Source organism: Xenopus laevis, chromosome 9_10S (assembly GCF_017654675.1).
Source record: "Xenopus laevis strain J_2021 chromosome 9_10S, Xenopus_laevis_v10.1, whole genome shotgun sequence".
Lineage (NCBI taxonomy): Eukaryota > Metazoa > Chordata > Amphibia > Anura > Pipidae > Xenopus > Xenopus laevis.
The window spans coordinates 64602532-64623949 of record NC_054388.1 but is presented as its reverse complement, the minus strand read 5'-3'; the positions used below and the strand labels follow the sequence as shown (position 1 = coordinate 64623949).

General features: G+C 37.4%; 1 protein-coding gene across 4 annotated transcripts in view; it reads left to right on the top strand.

The window, feature by feature from the left end:
• Nucleotides 1-9361: 9361 nt before the first annotated feature.
• LOC108702974 (sodium channel protein type 2 subunit alpha) overlaps nucleotides 9362-21418 on the top strand; it is a 98516-nt gene continuing 86459 nt past the window's right edge. For all 4 annotated transcript variants that reach the window (XM_018238837.2, XM_018238835.2, XM_018238836.2 and 1 more), the window contains exon 1: nucleotides 9362-9568. The gene's annotated coding sequence lies outside the window, so the exon portion shown is untranslated. The remainder of the gene's footprint in view (nucleotides 9569-21418) is intronic.

Below are 21418 nucleotides of genomic sequence, written 5' to 3'. Positions count from 1 at the left end.
GGGGAATCCTCTTGCATCTGTAATTAATCTTGAGTTGGAGAGCTAATTGTTTATCATATTTACAAATTATGTATAAAATAGTCATATGTAGCGGTCACAATTTTTTGTTTTAGAAGCAAGTGATAACCTAATTTCGGTCATGTTCTGCTAACCATAGTATGTTTACAAGATGCTTTTTCAGCCATAAACAGGAATTCATTCTATAGACTTAAAATTTTAACTGAACAATTAGCAGATGTTTGTTTTCATGTTTCTAACAATATATTAATATTTTATTATACTTTTTTATGTAGATTCTCTTTAAATGAGCGCTACCATAATTTCAGGAATACCAATGCTGTACTAATTGACTAACCGATTAATACTGCCATTTAGTACCAGGGTACTGAATTTCCTAACCAATGTTTGGCTCATTCAGAGACAAGAAGCAAATGCAGGTGTATTAAAATGGATATAAGATGTGCATGTATCGACATTGCCTATTAAAGAATCTTGAATCCAAACATGCTCCTTGCACTTTTGCCTAGTTGTGCTGAGGGCCAATGTGTCCATCCGGCATCTTCTTCGGAACTGTTTGATATAGCGCACTTATTGGTGCTGGGGAAACCTGGTATTAATTCCTTGGTTCCTGGAGTTTGTTTTAACACATCACCCACAATTACAGTGGGAGCAACTTGAAGCATGGCTTGTATTATATATGTTGAGTGTTCAGCCATATCAAACCCTTCCTCCAATGCTTGTGAAGGAGTTGTAATGTAATAGTATTGTACTGAGCAACAGCTGTGAAACAGAAGGGATTTCATGTGATCCCCCTCCCAAATACCTGTTAGAAGAATCTGTTGATTTTTACCTACTTCAAATAGATGTGTTTTTAAGGTTTCAGTGTTTTTATGCCCCCACTTTATACATTAGCTTTGCACTTAAATGAGACCTACAATTTTTTCCAATACATGGTGGAGCTGTCAGTGGTGCTGAATTCTTTTGGTTCTAAGGAAAACAAAATACATATGTGATTACTGAATGTTTTGTGTTATAAGTTGTGCCTAGGATTGTGTCAGCCTCTAGTGGTAAGCTCGATAAAAACATAAAAAGTTCTGATTAACACCCCCACCCATTCCTGCATGTTTGTGTTGGAGATATGTTTGGGTATAGTGTATGTTTGTATCTTACTTTTCTGGAAAGCTAGGACCTTTTAATGATGCAAAAAAAAAAATATTCACCCACAAATATTCACTAATTATTTATCTAATTTCTACATATTCTCTGCAGAATTTTCATGTCTACTAGTATTCTGAATTATCCCCTTATACAGTAATACTGTTAAGGGATTTCTCAAGTCAGCATGAACTTAGCTGCAGTGGATGAGGATTTAAATGGAAAGGCATCATCAGGTCACACTGTGTCCTCCTGGGAGAAGAAAGCAAGGCTTGCAAATTTTTTTTAAAGCATGTAAAATATTCAGTACATCCATTCTTAGTTATAGATTTACTCTACTGTATTTATTTACACTCTCAGCAGGGAGCACAGCTGATTGCTATTGTTCAATGTAAAATCAAAGCATATAGTTACTTCTTGAGGCTTCTCTTCTATCACTATTGCCACTCACAGGTCTTAGAATTGAGATATGAATTTGATATGAGAAAATGTGACTAGTTACTTTTGAACAGATATGGGATCTATTATCTGGAATGCTTATAATATATTCAGTACATTCATTCAAATCAAGGCATACAGTCATTACTTGAGGCCTCTCTTCTATCACTATTGCCACTCATATGTCTAAGAATTGAGATATGAATGTTATATGAGAAAACATGACTAGTTACTTTTGTACAGATATGGGATCTATTATCCGGAATGCTTGTGACCTGGGGTTTTTCCCCACATAAAGGTTTCCTCTCCTTTTCTTAAGTCTACAAACATAGAAATAAACAGATTAGAGCTGTTTTGCAACCAATTTGGTTACTTGCATCTTAGTTACAGTACTTTACAAGGTACTGTTTGGGAATTAGGATTATTTGCTTAAAATGGACTTTATGGAAGATGGCCTTTTTGTAGTTTGGTGTTTTCTGTAAAATGGATTTAGCAGTAGTCACTCTTCAGATGTTGCCTTCCTTCTGCATTTTTGGAATTTAAAACAAGGAGTCATCATTGCAATCCCAAATCACATAGACCATATGATGGATAACTGTATGGTATAGTTTAGAAGCACAGGTGTGGAACCAGGGGTATCAAGAATGCTTGGGACCTGGGGATTCAGAATAATAAATCTTTACTTTGGATCACTATATGTTAAGTCTACTAAAAACAAAATTTAAACATTAAATAAATACAGTATGATTGTTTTGCATCCAACAAGGATTAACAATATCTTCGTTGGGATCAAGAACAAGGTACTGCTTTATTATTACAGAGAAAAAAACCCATAATTTTTAAAAATTTGAATTATTTGATTAAAAAGGATAGAATTCCCATTATTTGAAGGTTCCTGGAAAATGGGTTTCCCACACCTGTATCTGGGTGAATGAAATCCAGAAGTAAAGATCAGTTGCCGATCCCAGGTAGTCTGGATATGATGTTCCAAAAGTTTTCTAGAGTGGTTCTAGAGATAGTACAGTATATGTTTTAGACCAAAAGCCACTCCAGCCACATCAGTAATCTAAAGTCCTGGATTTAAAAAAACCAGATGCACTAAAAGTAAGTGATACTTCCTAAAACTGTACTTAAAAATCCATTCTTTATTGCTTATAAAATACATGGAGAAATCAGGTATACCAATGTCTTGGCATCTACTAAGATAGCTGTTATTATAGTATTTCTGTGGGCAGATTAAATCTAGTCAAAATGGATAAATAAGTCAAATTAGTAGTTTGTAATGGTATTGCTATGATTTTATATTATTTTTTAAATCAGCATTTAAAAGTAATGTTGCACCATTGTAGGGTCTTTATTGTGTATAGTGATTATTTGGGATACAAGTAATTCTTTTGTAAAGAAACCAGAGATGAAGGCTTCATTAAAAGTTTCAGTTAAGTAAGGGGCTAAAATTTGGGAGTATGTTTGTAAGTAAAGATGTGTCAATGCATCTGGACCTGGTGCTCTGTTTCTGGAAAAACGGAATATATCTTTGGTAACTTCTTCAGGTGATATACTGTAGATGACTTGAGAAATGGCCACACGATTGGGTAAAGAGTAGGAAGCTGTGATTTGTCTAAAAAGGTGACAATAGCATGTGTATTTGGTGGTGGCATGTAAGGGTTAGATGTTAAATTGTTAAGTTGCTTATGGTAGCATTCTTCAATTGCACATATACCTTCCATATACTGTACTGTAACTGATTGTTTAGCTTTCTCTGGTTCTCGAAGCATGCAACAAAAGTTTAATTTTAGATGCAGGAACATTTTTTTAACTAGGATTTCTGACCATTAAAATATATAATGTTGTTTTATTGCTTCATTTAGTATCTAAGCGATGTCAAATTCATGAGTTTCATAGTGCAATTCACACATTAAAAAGTGTCGGGTTCTGAAAGCATTTTACATAGCTTTCTCAAAAATGCAGGACGTTATCATGATGGCTCATTTTCTAAAAGGATACAAAGTAGATGTTTCAAAAATTCTGAATGTTACCCACACTGTATATTTCTTTTTAAGAAATCCAGTTGAGCCAGTCACAGTTGGGAGCACAATTTCCCCTTGATAAACAGAAGCATTGGTTAATAAACTGCACTCACATGGGCTCAAATTGCCTTTGTGATTAAAGTGGAAGCATTGAATGTCCCCGTCTTTTAAAAGAGGAAGCCCCATGCAATTCTGTCTCTTTAGACCCAACATGCAAGTGGAGATGAAAGGTGCTGCAGAGCCTAAAGTAATAGTTTTAAGCTGGAGAAGAATAACCTGGCATGGCTCCCACTAGGAGTGTGAATCACGTTGAGGGTAGTTAATGGAGCAGCCAGAGGCTGCAACAAAGGGAGCAGAAAGCTTAGTATCTTGGGCATCACCCATTGGAGCATATATTCAACTGAATAGAGAGATCCCATAAAGAGCACTGATCTGCCTTGTTATTTGATGACTGGACAATTTCTAGTGAGTACTACCAGTGACTGTTACTAATACCCTACCTAGCTATATCTGAATACTGTTAAGTGATTGTATTCTACCAACATCTGAAACATTGTTGTGAATACAGGCAAATAAAAAGTTAGCTAGGCTTGTGTGGGTAAGGAAAATGCTTCTGTGCCCGTGTGTTGTACATGTTTTCAAAATTACATTAATTAACAGTGTATAGGGGGTATAACAGATTTAGCTTCCTCTATTGGGTAAAGTGTAGTCCATGCCCTATCGAAGAGATGCATTACTATTGGCTCAGTAGTGTTATATGTAACACGACTTGACCAAGGACCAAGGTGGCCTGAAATGTTTCTGCTGCTGAAATATATGGTATTTTATTCAATAAAATAATTTAATAGAGAAATAATATGCTAGGCAGCTCAATACAAGCATCTACCAGCATCGAAAATATATCACGTTATATTATATTACATTGGACACACCTCAATGCAGAGCCCTCTCCCCGCCAGCACATCCCACACCAGTGCACCAGTACATTTTCAGTATATCTAGAAACAAAATGTTTTGGAGAAGTTTATAATACAGTTGTATATGTACTGGAAAGACACTATAGCTATAAGGACTCACCCTGGTGGTCTAGTGGTCCTGGTGGGTATCCTCGTCTCCAGCGAGGATACCCACCACGTCCTGCCTCTCTCCTCCTGTGCTGGCTTCCCTGTGGCACACACGGCGCGCACTTCAGGGTTTTACACGCCCGATGATGACGTAATTGCGCTTGACGTGAAATTCAAGCACTATATAAAGGGATTTCTGTGTTTAGCACAGTGCCCGTTGTTAGGTTCTATTCGCTAGTTCCTAGGTGCTTTATTCCTACTGATTCCTGTCTGATCTTTTGGTTATTTACCCTTGCCTTGCCTTGCCTTGCCTGACTATTCTGAACTCTCCAATATGATCATTGCCTGCCTGATAATTCTGACCTCTCGAAGCTGAAAGCTTGCCTGTCTGTCTATTCTACGCTCTCCAATCTTAATCCTAGCCTGTCTGACTATTCCTTGAACTCTGCCTGCATCGACCCGACCTGTCTGACTATTCTAACTCTGCTTGTGCTGGCCCGGCCTGCCTGTTCCACGTTGTGTTGTCTGGCCTATCTTCCAAGTTGTGTTTTTCCATCCAGTATCCTTGGTGAGACGATCATGCCCCTTTGCTCGTCCAGAACCTGTATCTTTGCTCCTCTCTTAGTAAGACCTGGTGGCATCCAATTAGCCGAGGCCTCCTCTAGAGGTGAAAGGCGGCTGTTAAAGGCAAAAGCAAGAGCCAAGACCAGAGAGCTTAGCACTGGTTCTGGATTTAGGGTGCATGGTTTTGTGCTTATTTTAACCTAGTATTTGTTTATTGGGGTAACATATTGACAAAAGATAGGCCTAACAGAATTACTAAAGCTCAATTTTGTTCATAATGCCTGAGAAAGCAGTTTTTTTACAATGTCCCCAGAGGGTTAATAGACTAGGCCTTAAGGAATACTGTGAAGATGTGTGGACCTACTTAAGAGGAAATTAAGCAATACAACCAAAGAGCATGTCCTGAATTTGTAGAGTATCGTCAACCACACATAATGTTTGCATTAAACATCATTAGTGAGACGAGTGCTTTCAAGTACTCTGCAAATTCAACAACAGTTACTCCTAAAGAAGGTGCATTACTGAATGTATTATCTTCCTTTTACATCTTCCTAACACAGCTGGAATTCCTTGGTGTCTGGTCATAAATGCAAATATACAGTTCCCTTCTCGGTATGATTGTGTAAATAATAAATCAGTAGATGCTGACATACCCTTTGTCTTACTTAAATCTTCACACTCCAGGTTGCATTGATCCATACTAGGGAATTCTTGTTTTTCTGGAAAGATAAACTGCTGAGATAGTAGCTATAGCTGACATTTGTTTCACTGTATTTTCCGTGGCCCTGTCCAAAAGTGACATTTAGCTACCCAAGTTAAGCAGAGGCAATCTACGCTCTGTTTATATCTCATAGATCAGATTTGCCAACAGCCCAATATTTTCCAAGAGGAACACTCTTTTTGTTTTACTCTGGCACACTTTGTGCTTTGTACACCCTACTCCCTGCTCTTTATAGCTGACAATGGTACATTAGGTGTTTGATAACTGCTGTAATTGGGTCTAAAACACAGGCAGCCAAAATGCCCTGATCCAACGGTTACCAGAGTACTATGGGAAATGGGCATCCTAAAGCTTAGATCAACACACTTGCTTGCTATTTCCCCCATCAACCCCTATATATATTTATCTGCTTTAGGCAGCATTTTAACCATAGTTCTGGATTGTTCTTCTGAAACCATAAACATAGATAAAGTAAAATTAAAGTAAAACTACACATTTTAACTATCCAGAGCCAGTGGCCTTAGGCTCCCATCTATACCAATTTCCTGGGGTCTCAGATGAGCATCAACCTATTTTTGTTCTATATGATAGGAATTATTTCTTACTGGCTAAGATGTCAAAATTCACCACAGAAGCATAACTATGAAAATACCCATTAATACCTAATGTGGCCTCTGTACACTCCTGGAGAAACACAGGATATGCTTTTTCTATAGTTACTGCTCTGTGATTGCAGAAGAAGAAGACATTAAGATAATTACTTGGGGTGGCTATTCATTCTAAAGAGAAGCACGTTTTATTTAAGAACCGTATATCTAATTTTGTTTCAAAGTTGCCCAAACCCCCACACCAGGAAATGACAGACCCTAACTTCCTTTATGGCACACACAGAGAGCATTGCACAGAAAAAGTATGGCACATACAGGGGACATGTGGCAGGCAGAGTATGGCACACAGTGAGCAAAGGGCAGACATAGTATGGCACATACAGGGGGCATGTGGCAGGCAGAGTATGGCACAGACAAGTAGTGTAGTGCAGGCAGAGTATGACACACAGGGGGCATATGGCAGGCAGAGTATGGCACACACAAGTAGCATGAGACTGGCAAAGTAAGGCACACAAAGGGAGCAAAGGTCAGGCAGAGTGTGGCACACACAAAAAATATAGGGAAAGCATATTACTGTAGCAGACAGGAAAACTTATCAGGAACACTCTAAAATGAACAGGCCATACTGTGCTACATACAGCAATTTGTATGAGTGTGAACAGGTGAACAATGTGGACAGTTTCAGTCTGGGTCTGAGGTGGGAACAGTACAGGGCTTTACAGGTGTGAACAATAGAGGTGTTACAGGTGTAAACAATGCAGGGGGGATTACATGTGTGAACAAAGCAGGATTTTACTTTCTGAATTTGAGATGTAAACAATGCAGTTAATCTCAGTACATATACCCTTTAAATTTTACACAAGGTACGTAGTCACAGCAGGCAGACTTTCACGTGGGGGGCCATACAAAGGACATCCGGCCCACGGGCCACCAGCTGGACAGCACTGTGTTAGATAACAGTGAGATGACTGGCGTAGAGCTGGCAGGACTATTTTTTTCGTTTTTCTTGCATCTGTCTTGTAGTTAGGACTTTCTAGTTATGCCAGTGGGGTTATTGTTACCTGAAAGTGGTTTATAAAACTGTGTTTTTGAAAATGTTTGTTCTTGCACAGAATGAATTTCTAATAAAATGTATGACATGGAAATGTGGCATGATCAATTCACCTTCTTTTATTAATTTAGAGCTGTATTATTATTTTGGCATTTTAAAAATGGTCTAAAAATGATTTTCAAAAATGATTGAAAAATAGTTACATTTATGTCTAAATTCAGCCCTAAAAAGTTAGCTTGGAAAAAAATGTGTAAAAAGTGGTATTGTTTTGTTATTTTGCTTCATAATTTCCTCCCCATAATTATTTTGCTAATCTGGCATAAAAGAAGAAAATACACACCTTTATAAATACTGAAGTTAATTCTTTGTAATGGATGATTTACACAATCCCCGTGCATGGCATATGTATAATTTGTGCACAACTTTATAAATATGCCTTTAGGAGTATATACCAACAGGCACTTGGTTGTGCATTCAAGGTACAATGCAAATCTAGAGCAATAACCATGCCTAGAAAATGTGGTACATGAGGGTTATCAGGCCAATAGAAAGAAATCCAAAGGAACACAGGATTGATGCAAGCAAGATTGCCTTGTGTGTTTAATGCAGAGTACAACGTTTTGGGGTCACGCCTCTTTGTGTGACCCCAAAACATTGCATATTCTCTATGGCCTTCTCTCCATCGTTATCTTCAACCTGAGATTTTCTAGATATTACTCAATTGTATTCAATAACAACCCCCCCCCCCCCAATATCCCTCTCTTAACTAACTTGCAATTTTTCAGATTAAGTCAGGAAATTCCAAACTGCAAAGTCCCAAAAGTGGTAGTGGGGGGGCTTACTCTAAAGTGGGTGTGGTTCTATGAACTATCTCTACCTTGCATCTCATCTATTTAGTAGACAAATGTAATTTAGGCACTCAGCCATGACACAAGTCCCAGTTTGGTTACCTAATCCATTACTTCAATGATCAAAGGTCTGATTTAAAACTGCAGCAAACTGTGTAACAAATATTCATGTGGATGTTCGCTATGTACAAATCACCGCCAACTGCAATAAATCAAAGCAACATTCCCTTTTTAAAAATTCAGCAGTCTTAAAGTGTGTTTGATCAATATGGCTCAGTTTGCCTGGTCAGGCTATTGGCGGCCATAGAGTTGTGTTTTGCCAGTCCCTTCATTGTCTTTCTACACAGTGTGCACACTGATGCCTATACCCATTCATTATTTCAGAGCCAGCAGAACTCAGTTTTGAAGGCAATATTCACAGCAATGTTATGGTGCAAATAGCTGTCACCCTGTCTGGGCAGCTAAACAAACTAAACAGTATAGGACAACAAACGCAAATCACAGTTCTAGCATAGGGTGTAAGCATACAAATGCGGCCTATGCAAACCTGAAGCCAAATCCAGCCCCCTAGTTTAGCAACAGCCATTATTCCTCTATTTGTCAAGAAATATCCGGCATCTCTCTATATTTTTCAGCACACACCATTAAAACAAATGCATTTTCCATTCATTATTCTATAATATCCATTACCACTGTGTTGTGTCAGCCATGCGGCAAAAAAACCCTTGCAGAAAAGCTGTTTGTTGGAAATGTGTACACTGGCAAAACAGAGGTTTGCAATTGGTCGTGTTTCCAGCAGGTGGAGCTACCGTCCATGGTTCCCTTGCAGTCCTGTATGCTTCTCTAAGCCCTTTCCTATTATATATTAACCACTGTAGAGGGATGCTCGGAGCAGGAAGCAGTGCAAGGAAAGGAGAGGCTTGTGAAGAAGCATCACAGTCTTTCTCAGTGGTTATGGATTAACCCCAAATATCATTTATTTGCTTGGGCAGTTGGAGGTTTTTGCATTTTTCTAGAGGATCTACATAGCAAGTCTTGTCATCTGTTGGTGCAGGTCTGCTGATATGATTTGCAGGGTTTCTCCTACATCAGGTAAGCAACATCTTTCCCTGCTCTACAATGCCTATTTCTTCCTTTGGCTCATGTATTGTGCATTTGTCTTGCAGCATTCTATAATTTGTTCAGGGCAGAGAAAAAATCCTATTATGTATATGGACAGTCTTGTTGCCTATTACATGATTTCTGTTTATTTATGCTGTGGGTTTCAGTCCTGACATTGAAATTGTGCCTGTCCCTGCTGCAGGTTTAGATCATCTTGTTACATTGGCGTTGAGTGGCATATTGTGGAATATTGTAAAAGGGGGTGCTATCTGATGAAAAGCTGACTAGCTGCACCAGTATTTATATGGAATATGATTTTTGTCTGCTCCCACTGGAGGTCATAATGGTTAATGTCAGTGTTCTGCGCCATCAGAAGTACAGAGCGACCCAAAGCCGATAGTGAAGGCTGCAGTCACAACACAGATGTGGTCAAGCTCTTGTTACAGTGAGATTGTTGGGGGAAACAGGGCTCATCTCCATCCCCACCCCTCTAACAATAAATTATGCTACTCTCTATATCCACATTGCTGGTATATACAGCCACACAGGATCGGGGGAAGTATCTTGGTGATGGTGACTGCCATTGGAATAATCTGGTGGGGGCCTCTGATAATTGCTTGGTGTCATCCAAGGAGGAATAATACTAAGGCTGGAGCACAGCATCCATAAAATGGTAGCTGCTGATCTTAAAGGAGAACAAGCTTCTTTTCTGTGCCAGAGGAAAATGCTGACTCGCTTATTTGTTAGCAAAGCAGCATAACGTGATCAGGGGCCTTTATTAATGCACAGTAGTCCAATATTATTATTTCTTGGGTTGTTCCATGAACAATTGTAGTGATATTTAAAAAGAAAATACAAATATACCACATAAAGTAGCAGCAATACTATTTTTAGGTCATTATTAAGAATATTCATTTGCCATGGTTGTGAACACAGACGGCTATTTCCTCTGTTGGATTTGTATATGGAAATAGGTGCCATTATTTTTGTCTATGTATATACACACGACGGAAGGCTGGGACAAGGCTCACACGATGCAGCTGCAGTGTATGCAGTAAAGATACACTCCATGCCTGTAGATGCATTTAATTCCAAGCGTTCATCTGCTCCATTAGATGGCAGTATGAGTAATGTCAATGATGCATCTTGGAGCCAATTTACCCAATATGCAGATTTCACAGCGTATTATTAAGGGATTTTTGCATATTTTTACAATGATGTAGAACTTTGTTTCATACTAAAACACATGCTGATTGGATTCTTCATTTTCTGTAATGATCCCTCATGTATCTTCAGCCAACATTCAATGCAGTGATGTTCTGTGATGTGTAAAAATTCAATTCTGGCCCCTTAAATAAATATATACAAATGATATAGCGCTGTCAGCATACCCCTTATAGGTCAACCTGCCCTACATATAGATAAAGATATAAATTCACGGTTTGATCAGAGGCCAGGAAAATATAATAACCATAGTTAAGTCTGCTCAGCACACCTTATTTTGTCCAGCTAGTCATTTTAAGTCATGCTTAGGGGGGTCTATTGACTATACTGATACCATTTTGGTGACAGTCACCACACATCAGCAGAAATTATTTCCAGGCCTCAGGTGACATGAAACGCAAAAGTGCTCGGCAAGTACATCGATAAGTGTCAGGTTTCCTTGCAGCAGCAGCCCTTATTAATATGTATGAGTGCCTTGCAAATCCATGTCAGTTATTGGTGGACAAGGCAGCTGCTATAGGTCAGAGGTTTGTGGCTGTGACAAAACATTGGTTACGTTTAATGAAAGGGCTATGGCGAGATATGTCTCAAGGACGATCTATTGCAGGTAAACCTGCAAATGATATTAAAAATATACTTGAAATTGAAATACTTGAAACCATCAAATGATTTTATATCAACTTAGGAGCTTGCACTTAAATGTAGTAGAAAATATCACTTATGAGAAAGATATAGGCCCGGTGAACTTTTAATTTGACTTTTCAAATTGTTGATAGTTGGACACGGTGTAACTTTACACAGAGCACTAATAGTTGGGCCTCGCTGTTTCTAAACTGGTGAATTTATTTTAAAAAATGTTCTTGTAAAAAAGGTCCATGGTACAGAACCAATAGTCTCCTGGAACCTAATCTCCTAATTATCACGAAAATGCTATAATCACAGAGAGAATAATCCTCTTTTAAAGGAAAACGAAACCCTACTATAGTGCTCAAATTGAGAGTAAACCCTGCTCTGCTCCAGCAATCAGTTATTGCTCGAATACAAATGGAGGTTGAGGCATGCTGGGATCTGTAATCCGGCAACATCAGGGTTGTATTTCTAAAGCATTATTGCACAATAAAACGTTTCCAAAAGGTTTCCAAAAATCTCCATATTGTGTAACAGCATTAAAATGCAAAAAAATCCTCCCAGTCTGTGTAAATATGGTTCCATGTTCTTTGTTCCTGCAACTGGAGTTGGAAGCTTTAGGCCATGGACACACATGCATTTTTAAGCCACGGTCCATGCCGCGTTTTTTTTAAAAAAGCCGACTGCCGCATAAATACGGTAAGCGGTTTCAAGCATAGGCAGTGGCTATCTTATTTACGTTGCGGTCTGCTTTTTTTAAAAAACGTGGCGATACCGCTGCGTAAAAATGCATGTGTGTCCATGCCCTAAAGTTTCCCAGCACAAAAAAAGTCTGTCTTTTATGTCTGATTCCAGGGTAATATAATAAAGCCAAAATGACATAATCTCTGTGTGTATAACAGCAAGAGCTGGGAATCAGCATTTTCATTGGTCAATTCTTTTGAATTCATAGGGAAGTTGTTTTTTACAGTACAATTCTTATTGGTGAATTTTCTTACATGTATAATTACAGTCTTAAGCAACCCCTATGGAAAACTAAGGTGTACTGTGGGATGGTGTTACAGTTGGGTTTAAAGGGACACTAGGCCCAACCATCAAGGTGTTTCACTACGCCCCCTAGTTCTCTACAGAAGTTGAGAAAAATTACACATGAAAACCAACTAGAATTCTACTGTCCAAAGCAAATTGCAGATGCAAGAGAATAAACCAGTGAGAAAAGGTTATGTCTGTAACCCTGGGCTGCCTGTTTTGGAGAGGGCAATTGTAGAATTAATAGGTTAAAACTTATGTTAGCCACCTTTTAACATTTGTAAATTTTACAACAGTACCTTGGTTTTGGTCCATCATGGAATACAGATATGGGACCTTTCCTTTATTTGGCTCTCTATATCTGAAGTCTACAAGAAAATCATTCAAACATGAAATAAACTCAATAGGATTGTTTTGCCTCCAATAAAGATTGGGATCAAGTACAAGGTACTGTTTTATCACTACAGAGAAAAGGCAAACTATTTTTTTTAAATTTAAATTATTTGATTAAAATGAAGTCTGTGGGAGATGGCCATCTTGTAATTTGGAGCTTTCTGAATAACGGGTTTCCAGATAACAGATCCCATACCCGTATGTTTGTTTCATACTTCAGGTAGCATTACACTTTTGGTCTACAAGTTATGTTTTCTCCACATTTCTACTGACTCATCACACAACAGTCACAAGATGATGCAAGTTCCTGTAAAAATGCCATTAATTATAGAAGAGTTCCTGTCAGCACTCTCTGTGGCATGAAACACTCATAAAGCTGTGCTGGGTTTTTTTTTTTGTGTAATTTAAATGGTGTTATGAATACCACTGCTGTTGACCTTGAGATGTAAGAAACAGTGGAAGATTTTCAATAACTGGCCTGTTGTGTTGCTATAATATATCTACCCATTACAATGCGTCAGCTTTATTGATTTCTTTTTTTCTTTTGCTACATCTCAGTAATTAAAGTAACACAAAGGCAGTGAGAGACATGGACGTTTCTAGGCCCGCATCAACCAGATTGAGTCTCCACATGTATGATCATGCTTTCCCATATTTATGTGTCCTTTGGACATTTCGTTTGTTGATTTTGATTTTTTTTTTTTGGTCTCCACAGAAAAATTCCTTCAAACCTCATTAGCTCCCCTACATAGAAATATACATTATTTTATGAAACTCATGGGAACACTAGCAGTTTTCCTGGGCTTTCCAAAAAAACAGTCCTATTCTACTCCAACAAATAGTTAAATCTTTTGAATTCGAATATCGAATTCGAAGGATTTAGCGCAAATGCTTAGATTGAACGATCAAAGTAAAAATCCATCGAATCAAACGATTTGAACTATTTTAATCGATCGATCAAAGGATTTTTGTTAGATAAAAAAAATGTTAGTGCTGGGGAATGCCCCCATAGGCTAATATTCTGCCTCGGTAGGTTTAAAGTGGCGAAGTATGTAGTCGAAGTATTTTTTAAAGAGACAGTACTTCGACTATCGAATGGTCGAATAGTCGAACGATTTTTTAATCGAATCATTCGATTAGATCGAATTTGACCCATTCGATGGTCGAAGTACCCAAAAAAATACTTTGAAATTTGAATTTGAATCCTTCACTCGAGCTTAGTAGGGTACTTATGCAGTGTAAAGAGAAATTTTCTGAAAACAAACAGTGTATAAAGCTGTGTAAAATAAATGGCAAATTTATCAAGGTGTGTTATTTTATACCATGCAAATGCCAGATTTTCCACCATTATTTTTCACTACTTCAGACCTTTAAAGGTAAGTTCTGATGGAAATTGCTCAAGGAAAAGGCGTCAAAAAATTACTTAATTTTTACCCAGTTTTTTAAACAGTGCTACCTGGGGATGTATGGCAAATTATTTTACCATTTTTTTACACTACATAATAAGTCTGTCCCTTAGTTGTTGCTGGACTACAAATCCCAGCATGCTTTAACATATTATTGTGGTTAAGGTATGCTGGGAGCTGCAACAGCAAAATCAGGATTGTATTCTTAAAGCAATATTGCTCAATAAAACTTTTCCCCATCTCTCCAGGGCCCAAAGTTGCATTACAATGCAAAATAAACATTCAGTGTAAATTGCAGCTGATCTGTGTAAATCTGGTTCCATGATCTTTCCTACATTTTGATTTGAAAACATTAAGAACATTTTCCCCCAGCACTGAATAAGTCTGTCCGTCCTCCCCATGTTTAATTCCAGTGCAATATAATGACCCTATAATGGCATAATATATCTCTGTATGTAAGAAAAGAGCAAGATGGATGAAATAGTGCTGGGAATCAGTAGTCTCATTGGTCAATGCTTTTGCATCTGTAATTAAGGGGATAAATATAATTAAGGTAGTAAAGTGACTGGAAAACTTGTTTTTTTTCCAAGCACAAAAATGATATAATAATATCTGTATGTAAGAAGGCAATATGCCTGACATAGTGCTGGGAATCTGGAATCTCATTGGTGAATTTTCTTGCACCTATAATTACATTTTTGGTCAAAAGTATTCTAATTGGTGAATTATTTCTTTTTCGTTAACTCCTATACATAACTAGGGTGTGCAGTGGGACAGCTTTACAGTTGATGTCCCTTCCCTTTCATTTAGTAACTGCCAACCTGTTACCAGAAACAGGCTGAGTATAACTGGCCAGGAGAACATACTGTATACTGTGTAACATCAGTAAATGGCACATTGCACAGGCTGCTGAAGCTGCAAGGTGTAATAAACAATACAATGGTAACGATGCAGATCATCATTTACAAGTTTTAAGTCTCTGCTGTGTTCCTTTATATGGGTATAAAATAGAGATGCACCGAATCCACTATTTTGGATTCGGCTGAACCCCTGAATCCTTTGCGAAAGATTCAGCCGAAAAAGGTCACGAGATTTCCCTCACCGCCCCTAATTTGCATATGCAAATTAGGATTCGGATTTGGTTGGTACGGGCAGAAGGATTCGGCCGAATTCGAATCCTGCTGAAAAAGGCCGAATCCTGGCTGAATCCCAAACCGAATCCTGGATTCGGTGCATCCCTAGTATAAAATCCTTGGTGATTTTGTTTATTATTATTATTTACATTTGGTATTATGTCACAGAGAATACATAAGTAGAATTGTTGATCAGCATTTATAGAAAATATAATGGCAGTCATCTTCTTCATTTTACAAAATGGCTTGAAACTGAACTAGTTGCCTCACGGACATGCTGACATCAAGGGGCACAGTTATTAAGGGTCTAATTAATTAACCCTCGATATTCGACCATCGAAGCAAAATCCTTCGACTTCAAATATCGAAGTCGAAGGATTTACCGCAAATACTTCGAAGGAATTTAATCCATTGATTGAAGGATTTCCCTTTGATCAAAAAAAGCTTAGAAAGTTTATGGGGAAGGTCCCCATAGGCTAACATTGGTGCTCGGTGGGTTTAAAGTGGCGAAGTAGGTAGTCGAAATTTTTTTTAAAGAGACAGTACTTCGATTATCGAATAGCCGAACGATTTTTAGTTCGAAACGTTCGATTTGAAGTTGAAATTGTAGTCGAAGTACCATATTCGATGGTCGAAGTACCCAAAAAAATACTTCGAAATTATTTTATATTTGAATCCTTCACTCGAGCTTAGTAAATGTGCCCCCAAATGAACATCACAGGGAAGAGAGCTAAATGAAGAGGATCTCATTTCTTCAACACATATAGTAGGTCAGAGGGGAAAAAAGGAACAGACAGGGGTATATTGATTTCCAAAAGTCAGAAGAATCAATAAGCAGTATCAGCTTCTTACAAGTCATTTTATAATAAATAATTCAGGTCACTTCCAGGGCATGAGACTACATTATCGGCATCACATCATAGCAAAGTGACCCAACTATAATCATGAGACAAAATTAGGGTGTTTGGTAAATGATGTACCTAGCTCTTCCTAATACAGTATTTAATCTTTATTATACTGTATTTTTAGATATTTATATTTTTATATAATATATGAAGTTTTTATTATCAGGTGCATGACACTCCTGCAATAAATACACTATGATATTATTAAATGTATGGTGCTCTCTGGATTTTATTTTCTCTATTTAGAACTTGGTGAGCACTCTCCAACAAACTAAAGGAGGTAAAGGACTAGTCTACAATTGAATTATTATGAGGTACTGATTACCAGGGGTTGATTATTGTCTCAGCTTACTCGGACTGAAATCATGAATTGGACTGAAATGTAATGAATCACAACAGATTCAGTATTTTGATAGGATATCTGAATGCTCTGTCCTTAGGACCTCTATTCTTCTCCTTCCCTGATGAGATAATCTGACTTACAATAAGATCTTTATAGCCAAGGATATATCTTCAGTCCTGACCTCAGCCATCAGTTCTGTCTCAGATTTCAGAAAGTTTCAGATTTCAGTCAGTTAGTTACAACCATGAAACCATGAGCATTGCCTCAAACCATAAATGTTAAAGATTGAAAGGATTGGTATACTTCTTAAATCCTTTGTATCATTGCCAAAAACACCACAACTTGCTCTGACCATATCTGCTAGACCATCTCTTATCATCCCCACTTCCTGACTGATGACTACAAATGCTCTTCACAGATCTTTCTACCACCTAGATATTTATCTATAATTCATACAATATGTTATTTACGCTTATCTGTCTTATTGCTCAACATCCAAAAACACTCTTTTGTAGATCCCTATAATTTTCTATAGACAATATAAAATTCTCATTCCAGTTTGTCAATCAGTGTAGACTTCATGAAATAGTTAAGGCATTTTCATAGGACCCCTTGAACAGTAACATTAAGGGGCATATTTGTTATGCTGTGTAAAATGAGAATTTGCCGACAAAACAATGTAAAAAGGTGTATAAAATAAATGGCAAATTGGTGTGTATGAGTTTACGCCATGTAAATGTCAGATTTGACTTCGTTATTTTAAATTGCTTCTGACAGAAGTTACTCTAAGAAGAAACATGTAAAAAAAGATTTACGCCGGTTTTTACAGCGGCGAAACATAGTGATGTGTGGTGTATAATTCTGCTGTTTTTTTTACACAGCATAATAAATATGCCCATGAATGTTGATTTTTAAGACTAGTCTTTTTTGTGACAACGCAGAAGAGAGTTGCACACTTACAATTTCGCTTGCAATTTAACACAGGCAACTCAAAAGATAGATACAAAGTCAACTTCAATATTTGTGAAAGTAGAGCATTTGTATTGCTATTATATATAACTCTTACATACAAATAAGATATTTAGGTATAATAAATGAGTATGCAGAAGGTTTAGGGGTGCACTGAATCCAGAATTTGCTTCAGGAGTCGTACGAATCCGAGCCTCTTTCAGCAGGATTCAGATTTGGCCAATTCAAGAGCTTGGCTCAACTGAACCCGAAATCTAATTATTAAAAAATCTAAGTGTTAAAAAATTGCCATCAATTTGTAAGCAGGAGCTACATGCATGTAACAGTTTGTGCATGGGCATGTTAATTCTATGGCACAGAACATACAGTAGATTTTTACCAACAGGAGTTTGGGATTCACCTGAATCCTGTGTGAAGTATTTGGGATTAGCTAGCACTCAGGGCATGCCCAATAAAACTCTATAAGGAGCATCAATACTTCTAAAAATTTTAGTTCAACTATAGGCATGATGCCTCACTATAGGGCAGATTCACTAAAGGGCGAAGTGGCTAACGCTAGCGACTCTTCACCAGAGTAGCCACCAGCAGTGACATCGCCAATTCACTAAACGGTGCAGGCGCCAATTTGCTAGCTAATGGGACTAACATTCATTGGCACTCTATCGCCAGAATTTTTCGCTCTGGCGAATGATCGTTACTCCGCAAATTCACTAGAGTGCAGACTTTACTGAATGTTACCTCTTTCGCCAGAGTTGACTTCGCCACCTCAGGCCAGGCAAAAAAAAAAAAGAAAAAAAGAAGCTACATCTTCCTCAATCTTCTGTCACTTACATCATATTGTGTGTGCTGAAAATGCATTAAAGGTCAAAAAATGCTGGTGACTTTTCCTTTTTTTAAGTGGGATTGGCTGCAAAATTCCTAACTTAGACTTTTTTTGGGTAACCGATTTTCTCCACATATTTCATGACATATGGAACATGAATTTTACAGTGGGCTCATATGTAGGTCATTATATTAACGCTCTTGTCTTTTTTAAGGTTCCCTGGACATGTGTAATAAAAAGTGGTAACTTCAAGCATTGGCACCAACATTTATAATAAAGACCTCCATACAACTTTAAATTACCTGCCGTATGCTTATTTCGCTAGGCACAAATGAATGCTAACGCATCTTCGCTATAAAATGCTCGCACTGCCGAATAACGATAGCAAAAATTTGCCAGTGTACGGCACCCAGGGTGCAACTTTGCATACTAGTGAATTAGCGTAGTGGTAGTGAATTTGTGGTCATTTGCTCCGTTCTTTTTTTTTTTATTGCACTTTGCACATTGACCCTCACCTTACTCTGGAAGCTGGCCTAATATATCACCTACAACTTTAGATACTTAATATTAACATTTAATTTTATATTATTACTGTTTTAAAAAGTGTCATCTATATCTAGTTCTTCTTCATAGGTTTGTGTTCTCTTTTTTTAAACAGGTTTATTTGTAAAGATTTAAACAGGGGAGTGGGGGTTGGAGAGGAGTACCGTAATTTAGGCAAACTTTTTGTATGCATGAGTTCTTAGAAACAAACTGGTTGTGATAGGGATTTCAAACACCATCATACATACATAGTGTCAAAGACCATGCCTAGGATCTAGACATACTGTAAGTCTCCTAACTCATAGCAAGTGTCCAATTCTCCCAGATGTTCTTAGGGCATCCCCTGGATATATATGTCAATTGGATTAGTGGGAGTACTGACCTGATTGATCCCAGCCAATTCTCCAGGGATGGAGTACTGACTGACTTCCAATCGGAAGTGCAGCTTTGTTGTTGGTGCTGCTTATGTGGCTGAGACTCAGAGGGGTGACATACAACTGGTGCTAGTATCTTAGATTGTCTGTTTCTAGTGGTTATTAAATAGTGATAGGCTTTGGTAGTAACTTCCTCCCAAGAAAATGGTTTGGTTTTATTTGTAATTTCCTTGATTATTTCTTTGTCATTGCTTTACCAAGCAATGCAATAGAATGGAGTTACATATTGCAATATTGCATCAATATGATGCCATAGCTACAGTACATCATTTCTTATAACATCATTATAGAATCTGTGTTTTCCAACAGGACACCCATGTATATTTTACTAATGTATACATGTATATCTACTGTACAGATAAGACTCTTGGACAGGTATTTGGTAGGCAATTTATAAAAAAATGATATCAAATATGCATAAATTCTTAGCAGCACAGTCCTGACTGAAATTCCTGTTTGCCATTACACAATAAGTACGGTACTTCAGTCATTACAAGCATAACCATTTTATGAATTAAATAAGAACAGAAAGAGAGTTTGAAAAAAATCCTGTCAATAAGTGGCGTTTTTATTATTTTTTTTTTTTAGGTGCACTGTAATTGAATGGGCATATTTATATTGGCAATGTTAGATGTTGCTGGTGAGTTATTTTTCTTCAGTGCTTCCTGGTTTGGTTAATAACTTCTCTTTAATTAGGGTTTTCAATTATAATAATTAATATTTGATAACATGGCTCGGAAAAACAGCTTGTGTTGAAGGTTGTAGAAAAAATCTGCCACAATCTTAAACACTTTCATTTTCATTAAAATAAATAATGTAAGAGGATTTTTTTTTCCTTTGGTAAGACAGAACAATGAGCATTCACCACAGCTTTTAAGACATGCATGATTAAACTATGAAAATACAAAAATAAGCAAAAATATAAATATAGGTAATACCTGAAGGAGATATATATATATATATATATATATATATATATATATATATACAGTATATAACTGCCTCTTTTGCTCCCCAAATTAGACATCCCAAGATAAAGTCTATGAAGATTCTCATTTATCCAGATTATGATAATACAGCATCTAGTAGAATCAAGTTAAAGGCAACTGGACATTTAGGGGCAGATTTATCAAAGGTCGAGGCAATTTTTCAAATGAAAAAAATTTAAATTTAGAGCTATTTTTTGTGTACTTCGACTAGGGAATAGTCCAAATTCAATTTGAATTTGAAAAAAATTCAAAAATTCGAATATAGAAATTTATCATGTACTGTCGACGTTGACCATTCGCCATCTAAAACCTGCCGAATTGCTGTTTTAGCCTATGGGGGACCTCCTAGAATATTTGGAGTCAATTGGTGGACTTTGAAAAATCAAAAGGTTTTTTTGGAAAACTTCTAATCGAATTCGATTTGTACTATTCGAATTTGGCCGAATATGGACCTATTTGACAAAAAAAAACTTAGACTTAAAATTTCGGTTGGTCTTTTTGAATTCGAACTTTTTTCAATTCAAATTCGACCCTAGATAAATATGCCCCTTAGAGTTTTTCTTGAAAATGTTTCACCACTTTCTGAGTGGCTTCTTTAGTTTAACTGAAGTGGTGGGGAATTCTCCGGCATTAAAATCCTTGAGGGTAGCAAAGTCACAGACATCCACTCTCAATGGTTCCATTGGACTTCAGTAAAGTGTTGGGTGAAACTCACAGATGTGTGAAAGTGGAAACCAGTCACAATGGCACCATGATTTTCATTGAGGCAGGTGTAAATCTTTCAATGAACAAGACTGGAAGTGTGAATTGTTCTGAAGTCACTGGGTTAATTGTTTTGAAACTGCCATGTTCCTTGAGGTGTAGATAGACTGTTGAGTCTAGTCTAGACTAGACCTATGCCTTAATACCACTTCAAGCTCAAGGAAGTCTTTTACAGACAAAAACATGGTTGTGCCATGGGTTCACCTGTGTCTCCAATCATAGCAAACCTTTACATGGAAAAAGTGGAAAAGAAAGTCCTGA